We start from the raw sequence: 16,321 nt of genomic DNA on the forward strand, positions 1-16,321 counted from the left end.
AAGAAAAAATAAAAAATACATCAGAGAATTTCTTGAGTCTCTGGAGGAGAGGGGGGGAGGCAGGCTCTTTACAGATGAAACTCAAACAGACTAAAGCTTTGGATAAGGCAGCTCTTAATGTAGCGCTAGAGAAAGGTAGAAGGTAGAAGGGAATTTCAATCACGAGGAAAAGAGGAAATGATCATGGAAATGTGGAGAGCGCTTGACGATTGGAATGAAAAGATCCGGATCACGGGGATGAAACATGAGCATTAGACAATAAGTAATTTGCAGCAGGTTCAGGGAGCGGTAATGGCAGGGAATGAGGATCCATGAATGGCTTCTATTAGTGTCAATTGTAGGTTAAGACACAAAGTAGGTCACAGGTTTGGCTGAGATTGAAAAGTGAAAAAGATTTGAAAGTTGCACTACCGTATGTAACTTTTGTGGTGCGGAGCTCTTCAACTGCTTGCCATCATGGAGACTGGTTACTATGCCTGGAATGTTCCGCAGTATGACATTAAAGCAGACCTATTATGCAAAATGTACTTTTCAGAGCTTTTAATTATGGTATAGTTCTTTTCCCTTTCCTCATTTACTTTCTCGAAGTTGTATTTGGAGTGATTTGTTCCTGTTTGAGCAATCTTTAATCACTTATTTTCAAGTTGCCACTTTGCTGATCAACTCTCATTGTCACCGCTACGAGCATACGCCCACTGCTCTGTACTTACTTCATTCTTCAGTGTTGTTTTCTTAATCGGTGGCACATGTAGGATTCGGCAGTCGCAAAGTAATTTTTGTGCAAATGAAAAAAAATCTGCTACTTGCTAAAGTGATCTGCAGCTGACCATCGCAGTTGCTGAATCTTTGTTTTCTAAAGTGGAAATCAGCGGACTTGTTTTCTTTTATTAAGTCGTTTTAGATGTAGGTGTTTTTTTTTAATTTTTTTTTTTTATAAAGAACAAAATTTAAACAAAAAATATTGCAATAGATGTATCCTTACTCTCTCGCCTCTACACAGATCTAACCCCTAACTTTGCCTGATGACAGCTGACACCTACTTGCTTAGATAGAGATAAGTTCAATGCCACTATGGAGCATTCCAGGCAAAGCATTAACCAAATAAAGAAAACAACTTCTATTTTGGTGGTGGTGAAGAGGAGAAGGGGAGGTTGAGGTGGTTCATGATTCCACTGCTGCGTTCAAAGTAGATGAAGTGACATGTACGTAGTTAAAATGCCAGTAGAAATGAGTAAGAAAAGAGTGTATTTATATGAAAAGCGTGGCAGATAATAAAAGTAAGTGTCAGGTTGTTTGATTTACTGTATAGTTTCCTTGTTGATCTAATTGAAAATGTAGAGAAGCATCTGCATTTGTAATTGTCTCGTCAACAGCAACGCAGGTTAAACACTGACTCCTGATAACATTTTGTACCATATAAGAGGAGCACCTTGCGAATAGAATCAAATCAAAGTTATATAAGGGCTCCCCTTTGTAAACTCTAATGCAGCCTGACAGCTCAATGCACTATACTTCTGAGAGATCTGAACAGCACATAAATGCACCACCATATTCTCTGCTCCCCTGTCTCTCCTCCATTCTGTTTGACTGTAAGCTGACATATTGGATAAAATGCGTTAAATTCCATGGCATCTTTATATTTTTGTGCAGTTCTTCTCAAAATGTGGTTCTCATGAATGTACGCAAAGTTCTTCTGGTGGTAATATTTGCTTGCTCCTTTGGGTAGTTTTATGGTTATAGGTGCTGTAGCAATGATGTAGTCTAAATATTTGCTTGATAGTCCTGTTTTAGACCAGGTTTAGATCTGGTGGAGAGCCTAAAGTTTTCTTAGGTGGCAATTTGTGTGAAACGTTTGAGAGCCACTGTTCTGTGTATTCCTGCATTTCTTTAAAATCTCAACATTGAGATCTCAAATTTCAGTCATACAGCTTTTGTGTATTTGGGCAATTTACTTCACCAGCTATACTAAGAATGTGATATATCAGGTTCTCCCAAAGGCCCCTGGCACAGAAAGGCAGCCATGTTTCTCTCACTCAGCCCTAGGGCAGCTGCAGAGGTGTGTATAGTTGAAGCATGGTTAAGTGTTGCGCTTTGAGCCACTTGTCAAGTTGAGTAAACATCTAAACTCTACCCATAATGACATTTCAGATAGAGCTGATGGGAGGATTAAACAAGAGAGTGATGGGAAGGAGGGGCAGGGTCTGGGAGTATAAGGAGCCAGGTGTAGGAGGCAGGCTTGTATGATGTCACCAAGTACCTGAAATTGCAGCTAGCAGAAATTAACTTCACTTTGAATCACATGGCGATTTTGTATTGTAATGCATTTCTTCATTGAATCCCGTTCGCTGCACACTACTGCCATTGTGTCCTTTTGGCAAGTGATTAGCCCCAGGGCAGCTGTGGCTACAAAAATAGCTTGCCATCACGAGAGGACAGTGAAAGAATAATGGTCTATTGTTGCGCTTTGAGACACTTATCAAGTCTGTAAAATAAATCCAAGCCATGTTTCTCGTTGTATTGTGCTGTATTCCTCTGTCTTCTCTGCTGTTCCTAGTGTGATATGACAAAACAGTGAGTCATCGACGCTCAGCAAGATCTCAGGGGTCAGACGCAAGTACGCTACAGCTCGGTTTCACACAGGCACGCACACACACACACACACACACACACACCCACACCCCCCCCCCACACACACACACACACAACACACAGACACATGTTTGGTTTCCATGCTTTTGAGGGACATTACATTGACTTTCTAGAAACTGTCTGTTGTGGAATGTAGTACAAACCTTAAAAAATATAAAATCAACAGAGAAGTTGTCAAAGAGCTGTTGTCCCTAGTAGTGTCGTCTCGCCCTCAGCTCACAAATGAACATACATACAGTGTGTTTATACCGTCAAAACAATCATATAGTCCAAGTGGCTCGAGGCAGCTGGACACATTGTCTTGTAGGCAACAAACAAGAGATACACCTATGCGTAATAACAGATAGTATCACGAAGGTTAGGTCAAAGCGATCCATAACAATACATAACAATACAAGTAAAGATTTAGGATAAAGAAAGGCATAACATGTTCTAACCTTAACCTTAGTTACTTACTACTTGCCTGGACTTTAAACAGTGCTGTTGATCTAATAATAAAGGGTTTATGTCAAGATTTTTGGATACATTTTAGTCCTCACATTGTTATAAATACCCATCCATACACACACACTTGAATAAAGGCAGACAGAGTAGAGGGAGAGGCTAAAGCTACTGCTGTATAAGCCATTCAGCTGACTTCAACTGGCTGCTTTTATCACCTAAGAACAGAATGTATGAAATGAAGTTCTGGGGAATGTTGAAGGTCTATCAGCTTGAAATGCCAGAAGAGCTAGAGGAGGTGTTTGGGGAGAGGGAAGTCTGGAGACGCCTGGTGCACTTGAAACATGGCCCTGGAAAAGCAAGAGTAAGTAATGCTGAAATGTCTGAAAAAACTATAAAAAAAAAAAAAAAAAACACTTACTGTGACAGCTTATCTCTACTGTTATTTATAAATCCTTGGTCAGAAAAAAAAGAACTGACTATTGTGAGTTTTAAGCCATGTTATAATGTTGTTACCCTCTCAAAAACATACATGGAGATGTGATTCATTTCACACATGTTTGAGTAATCCTTTATTATTAGTCTGTCTACATCTACAAAGCTCAAAATGCTCTGTTCCACCTTGTGATGTCATGGAGCATTAGTTTTCAAGGTAATTGCTACCTTTTACCTTTTGTTCAGTAGAGATTGGCAATTACAGGGCTAAAATCATCCAACTGATTCTAGTGAAGGTGTATGGAGTTTAAAAACTCAGTGGACGACTTCTTGTATTACCTCATGACATCACAAGGTGGAACAGAGTGTTTTCCTTTTGAGAGAAAAACTCAGTCTAAATATGCAGGGCTTGTGTGTTAAACATGTGAATGAAACAAAACACAACTCCAGGTCTGTTTGTGAGAAGGAAACAACATTATAACAAAGATCAGGAAACAGCGTAATATGGGCCCTTTAAAAACATGCAAACTAATAACCATTATGAGGTTGTATTTGTCACAAGTTTCATTTGCTCATTTTTTTGTGGAAGGAGTGACACCTGCTTGGCTCTATGAAGATATTATTGTACAATGTTATACCACTAAACTTATTCCCATGGGCACAAATAAGGAAAGCCCGTGCACAGTACGTATGGCTGGGTTTCAGATGACCTCACAACATGCTATAAAGTGACAAATTAAAAAATACATCTGTCCCATTGATGTTCATCAAACACATGGATAAAAATAAACTCAGCAGAAACTCCCAATGTCTCAAACTTAAAGGTAAATATACAGTAGCTGTTTTTTAATATTGGAACATAACATGTGCACTTTTGCTGATATTGTTCAATGCCATAGAGGCAACTATCTGTCTGCATGTATGTTACAAATAAGTCATAACACAAACACAAGTTATTGTACTCTGCAGTTCACCCACACAGTGAGCACTAATGGCTATATATTTTATAGAAGTACCAAAAACATTCTTGAAAACGGTGTGCCTCAAGGCTTTGTGTGGGTCCTCTGAACGTCACAAGATGCCCTTGAATGTTTGCAAGTTAACGTTAGATTGTTTATTGTAAAACTACATTTAACCAATGTATAACATTTATTATTTATTATATAGAAGTATACAGAATCAATTAAATTTTAACCACCATTAGGGGTAATCCAGATTTTGAATAAGACTACAACAATATCATAGTAGTTCAAACCAATAAATTACCCAATGGCGGACAAGAATGTGGGCATAAGACTTTCTGGCACCATATAACACAATAACTGACTTCAAACTGCAATGTGCTGTAGTTTTTATTGAATGAATCAAGGTGAATGTGTCTTAGTTTTCCTCCTGGAAAAGAATTTTCGAATCCACCGGGTGAAGCGGGAGATGGCAGATCTACCCCTAGATCTGGGAGGCAGGGGCTCTGTATGGACTCCAGGCTCTAATGTATGAAGAGTCTCTATTGTGTCAAGAGTCTCTATTGTGTCCACTGTATCAGAAGGCTCCACTGCACGAGGCTCCATCGTATCAGAAGTCTGTACTGGCTCCGCTGCATGAGGCTCCGCTGTGACAGGAGGCTCCGCTGCGACAGGAGGCTCCGCTGTGACAGGAGCCTCCACTGCATGAGGCTCTGTGTCATGAGGCTCCGCTGTGACAGGAGGCTCCGCTGTGTCATGAGGCTCCGCTGTGTCATGAGGCTCCGCTGTGTCATGAGGCTCCGCTGTGTCAGGAGGCTCCGCTGTGTCAGGAGGCTCCGCTGTGTCAGGAGGCTCCGCTGTGACAGGAGGCTCCGCTGTGTCAGGAGGCTCCACTGTATGAAGCTCCACTGTGTCAGGAGACTCTACTGTAACAGAAGTCTCCACCGTATAAAGAGCCTCCACTATATCAGGAGTCTCTTCTGCTTGAGGCTCAACCATATCAGGACTCTCTACTGCATTAAGAGTCTGTACTGCATCAGGTTTCACTGTGTCAGAAGTCTCTAATGCATCAATTTTAGGGATTGTCTCAGCAGGTTGCTTCTGCGGCTCCTCTGAGTGTTCCTTAGGGAGTTCACTGTTGAGGTGCTCAGATAAAAGGAGAGCAGGTGACTCCTGGTCTCCAGTGGAGTTTGGAAGCTCCTCAGTAAGTATTTGAGGAAACAGCTGACAGATTTCGTCTGCTGTGGCAGTGGTGATGGCCCGAAGCAGACTTTTTGAACATGAGCTCAGATGTTGAAAAAGTTTTTGTCCTGGGAACATCTGAAAGATTTTTTCCATGATGTTCTGGACCATTTGATCTGGAAAACGACGATAATAGTAGCACTGCTGGACCATGGAAATGTCAGATTTTTCAAGTCTGTCCAGGACAGACTGGGCCATTCCAACGGCCAGAGAGTTCATCTCTCTTGGTGGCATATTAATATATGGAGCATCCACAGGAGGCCTAAACAGGCTGAAGATCAGTTGAGGGATCACCTCCAGGACCACCTCCCTGGGCTGGAGCAGACGGGGCATGTCCTCTACATTCTGGGACAGCAAGTTCGCAAACCTCTCTGCGATTTGCAACAGTTTTGGGTGCCTTTTGTAAAAAAAAAAAAAAAAGAAAAAAAAAAGTCCTAGTTAGTTTTGCAGATAATCAACGGTAATTAATTCTGTTCATTGAGAGACTCACCTGAAGGTCTCTGGGATGTTTTCTGGTGAAATCACCAATCTTGCTGCCTCAAGCACAACATTGTAAACTTTAAGGCGAATGATGACATCCCAGGCCTGAAACAATGAGGAGACAAAGGGTTAGTGCACAAAAATAAGGGCATGAATAAAAGTAATGTGTTCAACAGAAACAGACTGAATACACATATAAAATATGATTAATTACCACATTCAGAAGAGGTTTGTCGCTGTCCTGAGCTGCCTCTAACTCAAGGTGCCATTGTCTGAAAGCATACACAAATTCAGTTTGCCTTGTACATGTAACATGTTAAGAAATATTACACTGGTAAACAGCTTGTCACTCACCGTACATGGCTGAACCTCCTTTGCCGCTCCAGCAGTTCCCTGACCATGTGCCCCGTGGTGACTGCTCGGGACATCTGGCCCAAACTCCTCAGCCGAAATAGCTCCACGACCAGTGCCATCTGAGTCACAAAAGGAAAAACAAACCGTGTTAGTTATATTCTCAAACATTTTAAAAAAATAAATAAAGTGGTACTTACATCGGTTTCATAAGCAGGCACGTACCAACAGGACTGCAGGGCAGAGTGATATAGTTCTGTCCCAAACAGCTCCTAAAACATGGCCAGAAAGAAATGTAATTAGACAACTACAGTACTGGAATACAGTTTAATATTTCAAAATATTAAGTTTCAAATATACAGACACACGCACACAAACACATATCTACAACTTTATCTACCTTAATTGGCTGGTAAACACCCTTTGTTGGTGCAATAGCGTCCATAATGCTTGTTTGTTTTGTCTGATAAGACACAGTGACAAACGGACCAAAAAGACAGTGAAAGTCAAGTTTTGACGACAGACTGTAAAAATGCACCCACACGGTTGAGTTCAACTCTCGAAATGAGCCTGAGATGTGCGGGAACTTCACTTACCACCTTCCACAGGTGTCACACCGTGACATCATGTTTGAGTGATGTCATCGCCCCATCACTGTGGTGACCGGTGATCTAGAAGCCTCATGTTCTAGAACAGGGGTGTCAAACTCAAATACACAGTGGGCCAAAATTTTAAATTGAACAAAGCCGCGGGCCAAGATTGAACAAATGAACCGTTTAATATGGAACCAAACAAGTTTTGATTTAACAATGAATATTGAACAAGCAAGGCTTATATAACTTTAAAGTGCAGGCATGCAAAATCGAGTTGCTAATAACTACTACTAATAATAGTAGTAGTAATAATAATAATAATAAAACATATCAATGGCATATTAAATAAGATTTAAATAAAAATTGAATCCTTTCTGTTTGCAGCCTTCTGAGTTAAATGTGAAAATTAGCTTCTTACACAGGCTAATAAATTTCAAAATAAAATAACATAACTATGAATAAATAAACCATTCAGGCCTTGGAGTAGCAAGAAAAGGTGCATAGAAAATGTATTTACTGCTCATTTTGTGACACACTGATCTACTCTGATGCGCCCAAGCCAGATACCTGGCATCTTTTCTTGGATGCCAATTCATCAATGTCGGGGCTCAGGGTTTGAGCTGAAGAAACCTTCATTATTGAACAAAGGTGTTCGTCAGTTAGACGTCTCCTGTGAGACGTTTTCGTCATCTTCATTGAGGAGAAAAGTTGCTCACATAGGTAAGTGCTACCAAACATGGAGAGCAATTGAGCAACTTCGGTGCGGAGCTGAGGCATCGTTTCAGGGATGAACTGTGGTAACTGTGCGGCCCCAACAGCATCAAATTTTGACTTCAGCGTTTCATCACACTGGAGTTCAATCAGCTCCATTTGGAGGTTAGTCTGCCTCTGTCCTAACTGATGCGCCAAAACAACAGCAGAGCATTATGGGATTTGTAATATAAGCGGTGAATGCGGTGTTACAGCCCTGCCACCGTATAATACCAGTGGGCCAGCTCTAATATTAATTTGAAATTGCCTTGCAGGCCAAATATAATTACACTGCGGGCCAAATTTGGCCCGCGGGCCAGAGTTTGACACCTATGCTATGGAACAAATAATATTTAATACACATGGGGGCAGCACAAATTAATATTGTTTAAATGTACATTTTTGTTATATTACAGTGCGTTCTTGGGTCTAGTCACTAATAAAAATGATCAGGTTCAACATTTGTGAATTTACCTTTTGGATATGCCATGGAAAAGTACAATGTAATCAGGGAAAACGGCCTCTTGCCCCAGTCTGGGATCATGACGTCATCACATTGTGGAACATGAAAACCATCAATACATGTTTTTCAAGCTATTTTCTTAATGTCATACTGTGGAACACTCCAGGCAAAACAAGATTGCCATGGAGACCTTGCCATGCACCTTTTATTGTAGAAAACGCCAACTCCAGCGAACCAAAAGAAAAGTTGGTTTACTTATTTAATTTTTTTTTATTAATACACACATTTGGATATTATTTCAGAAGTGACAGCTGTGATTGAGACATTGTGGTCTGAACAGACATGGATCTGCTGAGTCTGCACACCACCCTCTGTCATTCTGTTTATCCTCCACAACAGGCTTATCAGATGGAGACTCTGCTCCAATCTTATCTAACTGCGTTCTACCGTACAAGCTCATACAAAACATCTCTGCTTCCCCCTACGGCTGGGTTTAAGATTACATCACAAGATTGCACAATTCATATTTCCTATAAGAAAAATGTTAAATATATATGAAAATATATAGATAATATGCAGTATTGCTGGGTTTCAGATGACAACACAACATCTATAGGTCTTATAGAGGAGTAGTCACTCATAGAAATCATGTGTGTTTTGAATAATACCACTAATACTAATGAAAAAAATATTGTATAATTGAAACACCGATATAGACTCCTATTCCCTTCTGAATGAGGAATGTCTACTATAAAAACTACCCCATCAACCCTCTTCTAATACTCTTTGGGATGGTGCCCCCTCCTTAATCCACCCCATATCTGTGTCGCCCCTATAGCCCAGTGAGGAGCGTGAAATGGGCTGGAATTGGGGCTGGGCCAGAGCTTGTTCATGTTACAGGCCTTAGCTGCTATGATAACACTTCTGCCAGTGTAATGTGGTTTTATTTTTGACTTTCCTATTTTTTACCCATTTGTGGAGATGTTTTGAAACTGAAAGCTGAAGGTATTTGAAAATGGAGAAAAAGTGAAATTATTTGATCAATCGTAATGATTGGGAAGTTAGTTGGTGAGGATTGGCAGTGCTGAAGAATAGACTTAATACAATTACCCAAATGATCATTTTAAAAGCTTATTTTGTAGACAATATGGTAATTTTCAACACAGGATAATAGTATTTGTTTATTATACTGTCTTACATTAGTTATGATAAAACTCAAGATGAAACTGTTCAGGAAATTTATCCAGTTGTTTTTTTGCTCAGTATCGATACTTGCTTCTCGATGCTAGTTTTTGGTATTGATTAGTATCTTAATTTTGATGAATATTAATCTGCTGACAATCCTATGGTTACGTTTTATATAGTGCTTTTTCACCTTCAAGGCAGTCAAAGCACTTTACATCATGGAACCATACCATGCATAAACCAGTGTACACAGACACTGCGGGGTAGGAGGGCTAAGTGTCTTGCCCAAGGACACAATGACAGCATTGATCTGTGGGAGCTGATTCACCTGTGGGTAAGTGGATCTGACAACTCAATGTGAGCGGGATTCGAACTGCTACAGTATGTACCGAGTTTACTTTCTTTTCACTGTTCATTGTGTATAGTCGATTATATTTTACACTTTGAAATTTTGAATTTCAGTTTTGTCAACTTCATGTTTCATGTTTTCTCATCAAAAACATACACTGAGATGTGTTTGTCGCAGATACAAGCGGCTGAAATGGGTTTCCTCCACAGGGTGGCTGGGTGCTCCCTTAGAGATAGGGTGAGGAAATCGGTCACACAGGAGGCACTCGGAGTAGAGCTGCTGTTCCTCCACATCGAGACACCTCCCTAGAGAGGGGTTTCGGGCATGTCCCACCAGGAGGAGGCCCTGGGAAAGACCCAGGACATGCTGAAGGGCTTATGTCTCTCGACTGGCCTGGGAACGCCTTGGGGTCCCACCGGAGGAGCTGGAGGATGTGTCCGGGATGAGGGAAGTCTGGGAGTCCCTCCTTAGACTGGACTGCTTCCCCCGAGACCCGGCCCCGGATAAGCGGAAGAAAATGGATGGAGTTGTGTTTGCATTTATTTTTCCATGTTTGAGTCATTCTACATTTCACAGCTCAAACAAACTGCACAGAATCAACTTTGACGCTAGCAGCTATTGTTTTAAGACACATTTAAACTGATTAACTCATTAGTGCACAAGTCTCTGAGCCCTTTGATTATGTATAGTCGGGAATCAGGCTTAAATCACTTAAAGTAGTTGATGTAAGGCACTTTTATTACTTTGCCTGGATGTTCCATGGAACGGCATTAAACTTATAAATCTCACTGTACGAATGTATAGTATATTTTTGTTGATAAAAAACACCTGTAATTGAATGCAAGCAAGATATGTTTGATACCATACTGTGATGAATTCCAAGCAAAACATCTCCATGGAGACAAGCAGGTGGCAGACAACGTACCAGAAATGTTACATAGTGCAGCTTTACACCAGGTGTGTTGCTGTAACTTCTGCATTTCTCTATTGAGTTACAGTATATAATTACTTTTCCAATTGAATTTAGACACTATCAGCTATTTTGATTCTATATGAATAAATGCAAGACGAGATTGAGGCCATAGCCTACTGTGGAACATTTCGAGGAAAACAAGCAAAACAATCACATCTCCATGGAAACAAGCAGGTAGCAGACACCACACCAGAAAAGTTACACAGAGAAGCTCTAGACCAGATGTGTTTTCATGTCTTTACTCTTACATTTCTCCAACAGTTTGTTCAATATTACATCTACCAGATAATCCCTTTTCCATTTGAATTTAGACATCAGCTGCAATTCTTATATTTTCAACAAAACAATTCAATCTTTCTTCCAACTCTCCATTTTCCCCTGCTTTCTTTCTTTCTTTGTCACATTTTAGCCGTCATCATTTGGGACATTCTCAAAGGCGAACTGTCCCACTGCTTCTGTGTACAGAGATAATTACAGTGTGAGCACAGAGACAGCAGACCACAATTATGACTGCTGAAGGCTCCCTCCATATAATTATATCAAACTCGCGTCAGAACAAGACACAGAAGGAAGGATTTTGTCTTAGATTTTCCTGTATTGAGCAAAACATAACAGCTAAATGTCAATGATATGTTGTGTTTACTGTACCGTGCTCTTAACGTTGACTATAGCTTAAGTTGATTTTTCTTGGCGTGCCTTAAATTACATATGCTTTAATCCCGTTCTGTTTTTCTTTCTCTCTGTCATTGTTTCTGTCTGGGAACAATACAGTGGACAAACCCATCATTTAAAAATCAAACATCAGCAAATTCTATACGTCCTTAGCTATCAAGTGGAAGATATTTTTGAAACGCCATTTCAAGTATTGGTACTAGAAACATTCGATTTTTCTCGATACTACAGCTTTAAAGATCCTGTATTACACAAAATGTACTCCTGTGGTCTTTAAGGCATGTTATAAAGTATTTACCTCATCAAAAACATATCTGGAGTTGAGTTTTGTTTAATTCACACATGTTTGAGCAACACTTTATTATTTGATTGTGTAAATCTCCAAAACCTCAGAATGCTCCGTTTCACCTTGTGATGTCATGAAGTGTTGGTTTTCAAGCTAACAGCTCCTTTTACCTTTAGTTCAGTTGATATTTGCAGTTCCAGGGCTGAAATCATCCAGATTATTCTAGTGAAGGTGTGGTGGAGCACTTCCTGTATCACCACATGACATCACAAATTGGAACAGAGTGATTTCTTTTTGAGGGAAGAACTCAGTCTAAACCTGCAAGATTTGTGTGTTAAATGTGTGAATGAAACAAAACACCAGGTACGTTTGTGATGAAACAACATTATAAAATAGAACAGAAAACAGCATCATATGGGCCCTTTAAATGTCTGCAGATACCCGATATCAACCGATACCAGCGCAGAGACTGAAAACAGCAGCCATTTTCTTTAAACAAAAATAAACTTAAGACAAAACTGATACATAGCTGTTATTTGTGCCGTAAGTAACTATGGAACGGCTTTGTGTAAGTAAAAATTCAAACATTTTCTGAAACTTTCTGGGCCATCTAATACCAGAAAATAGTCTTATTACATTAATTTATATGTCCAACCTGAATATCGACTGACATTTGGAAGCCGATGCATGACCGATCCTAGTTAATGTAAATACTAGTGTGTATTTGGTGTCATATTGAGCACATTTTATATTGGGTAGTGTCATATTATCAAATTATACCTTTTTACACATGCCACAGTGAAAGGAGTTCTTTACTACTTTAGAATATGTGTGTTATATTGTTTTTTAACGCTGCATGTGTTTGCTATGTTTACCACTGCAAATTACTGGAGGACATATTTTGCTACTGGACTTTTTAATTCTCTCTACTCTCTTCACAATAATTTAAAAAAGCTTTAACTGAGATTAAATTGATTGTAGCCTATATTAGCTCAGTGCAGAGTAAATAAAAGTGTTTTTCAGTTGTTGTGCCACAGTGGTAGAAGCAGTAATTAAGAGCTTGGACACAAGAAGCCCCATTCAACTGTTTCCATGGAGAGTTGCTTGGAGACTGTTACCGAGGGCGGGATAAATAATAAGAACAACATTAAAGGTCCAACATGTTAAAATGTTTCTAAAAATGTCCTCTGAATGAAGCTATGATGAGTCACTTTCTCCGTCTAATTTGCAGGATTATAAAGTGAATTTTTTGGCTAATTATTCTTAACGTAAAAATAAAAATTGCTCGCAGTCACATGAAATCACAACAATGTATAATCCCTCTAGTTGAAAATTAAGATGAACAGGTCACAATTATATGATAGAATTGTCTGAAAATGCAGAATTGGCAACCTGGATTATGATTTATATCTCTGCAAATACTGTGAGTATTAAAATTACCGTAAACTAAAACTAGCACAAAGTCCAGTTTCTTCTCTGCAGTGGTGGATGAAGTACTCAGTTTAGTTTCTTAAGTAAAAGTACAGATACAGAGGTAAAAAGTTACTCAAGTAAAAGTAAAAGTATCACATGAACAATTCTACTTAAGTCCAATAATTAAAGTACCTGTTTAAAAAGTGCTTTAAGGATAAAAAGTATTCCACACAAGTGTTAAATGTACAGATGTTGACTAAAAACTATACTTTTTTTGGTCGTTGGTAACAATACAAATCATTTTCTACATTTTTCCTATGAATTTTGTGTGTTTATTTTTGTTTGCTCAGAGCCGAAGCTTGAAATTGAAAACTTTAGTCAGAATGTGATCACAAACATGGTAAAAATAACCTCTCAAATCATGCGAAAAGTACTTTTTACTTTTCAGTCCTGTTAAAAATGTAGTGGAGTAGAAAGTACAGATACTGCTCTCAAATGTAGTGAAGTAAAAGTAAAAAGTATCCACTGTAAAATTGACTGAAGTAAAGTACAGATACCAAAAAATTCTACATAAGAACAGTGCTTTACTACTTATATTTGGTTACCTTCCATCACTGCTTCTCTATCTTCTTATAAAAGCTTTAGAAAGTGGTACCATTATTAGGCCCCAAAGATATGATCATTGGCAGCTGAAAGATTTTCTTCAAAAACAGTGAACATCTCAAGTTATATCGGCCCCTGCTCTCCATCTGAAATTATGACATCATCAAACTGAATGTGAATGCAACCTATGAACAAGGGGGCGTTAGGACGGGCATCCCACATAAAACTAAAGCATTATTTATGTATTTATTTATTTCGATCCCCTTTATATGTCACCAAACTGGCAGCTACTCTTTCTGTGATCTTATTCAAAAATACCCACGCAAACAAATCATACATTTAACATACCATGCAGTGAAAATTGATTGGATACAACAAATACTGTATCTCCAAATCTGACCAAATGTTGTGCACTTGGAATCATCTTACACTGTGAGCTGAGTGTGGGTTTGTGGGTCCACAGCCTGCACAGCTTGGTTCGGCACAGTTCCCCTCCTGTTCTGCTCCAGAGATCTGCTGAAGAGCCTGTCTCTGCTGGCTCTGCTCATTTATGACTCCAAGATCTTCAAAAACTAATGTGATGTTTGTTTAAAGTATCACCATAACATACAAAGCAACATTTTTGACAAGCTGAAACGTATCTATTCAACGGTGAAAGAATAAATCAAGCAGCTAAAAGTTATAAATTGCTATTTGTGTATTTCAGATTAATGAATTAATCTAATACTGTTGCCATAGCACAGTTTTATTTTTTGAATGGGCAAAGATCCTTGAGTTATTACCTATCCTTGGGTTACAGAATGAGTTGCCAAAGAAATTAACCATTTAAAACAAAATAGGACTGTCTTTTGAATGGAGAAAGATACTATTATAAGCTGAAACCATAGACTACCGGTATATAAAGAAGTGGACTAAAGGAGTGTGACGTTTCCTGTAGCGTTCGGCTCCAGCTCCAAATGAAGCTTATTGAGGCTTACAGTTATAGGGGTGTATTTTTCAATGCTGTCAATCAAACTTCAGTGACCTCGAGGAAAGAAGGCGCCTGATTCGTCTGTTATTAACGCTCATATGTTGATTTAAGGAGACAATAGCGAAATAAAAAGCGTGCCCTTACTTCCTATTTTGAACGTCATGTCTTGCAGGTTAGCTACGTCTATTTATATAAACAATCTATGGTTGAAATCAATGCATAGGTGACATTTTAAGGACTTTAGATCATTCAAAAGATACCATATTTTGTCATTTTTGATTGACAATGTTGCAAATTTTTCATCATTCTGAAACCCATATCGTTTTAATGGCAGTAACTCACTTGGTTAAGGTGTTAGTTTGCCCGCTAACCCAAAGGTTGGCAGTTCAAAACTCTCAGAATGCCGGTCACACCAGTAAATACAACAATTTCATTATATTCTAAGCAACTATAAATGTGCTTTATACTTATCCCAATATTGCCTACATATTATTTATTTCAATTCAATAACAACGTTTATTTTATGACCAAATACTGAGCGACCGGCTGTATCCAAAATGTTTAACTTTCTCTTTATTACCCATTGCACAAGTCTGGGGAGTGTATAAAACTTCACAGGGCAGACTACAAGTGTAAAAAAAAAGGCTGAAGTGAAATTCAATTTACTGTGTAATGATCCCAATGGCCCAAATTTGCAAATTGCGAGGTTATGTGATTGACAGTGAATGGGCTGGACGGAGTAAGTTCAGTTATTTTTGGCTGTGCAGAGCAGTTTGCAGGTATGACTCAAGTGTTTCCTTGCAGGCCTTCTATTATTCAATCTATATTTGAATAATGCATGAAACTTACTCGGGCGCGTTTAGAGAGGTGCCGCGTGCCATAAAAGTTAGCTTGTTCTCTTAATAGCCATCCTTCATTAAAGTTGTACTAGCTGGGACTGACTGCTGTGTTAAGTAAGGCTAGTCCTGCGTCATGTATTTATACTATATACTGGTATTTATGTTTAGGATCCAGTTGTTTTGTTGTAATTCTTTGTCTTATCTTCCCAAAAATATGTAAAAACTGACTTGATTGGTTTATTGAAACAGTAAGAGATTAAAAGTGTGGTATGTAACTTTTCTGGTAAGGTCGTGCCACCTGCTTGTTTCCATGGAGATATTGTCACTTTGCCTGGAATGGTCCAGAGTGTAGCATTAAAGGTATCAGAAAAAAACAGACAAAAGCATGTTTTTATTGTATTTATTTATGTTTTTTGTTTGTTCTATTTTCGTTTTTGTTACTGTGTGTTACTAAAAAACATGCATCCTTACTCTGAGCAGGCTCGCATCTCCACAAACCTGACTCTTCTTTGATCTGGAAGAGGGTCTACTCCTAATTTTTTTCCATAGAAGTTGCTCTTTTGGCTGTAATATTCCACTGTATGGCATGAAACTTAAATATCTCCATGAAATATTCTGAAGTATGATTTTAACTTTTTATGCAAGGGAAGTTATAGGTCAGATCT

The sequence above is a fragment of the Periophthalmus magnuspinnatus genome, chromosome 15 (assembly GCF_009829125.3).
Source record: "Periophthalmus magnuspinnatus isolate fPerMag1 chromosome 15, fPerMag1.2.pri, whole genome shotgun sequence".
In the NCBI taxonomy this organism is placed as follows: Eukaryota; Metazoa; Chordata; class Actinopteri; order Gobiiformes; family Gobiidae; genus Periophthalmus; species Periophthalmus magnuspinnatus.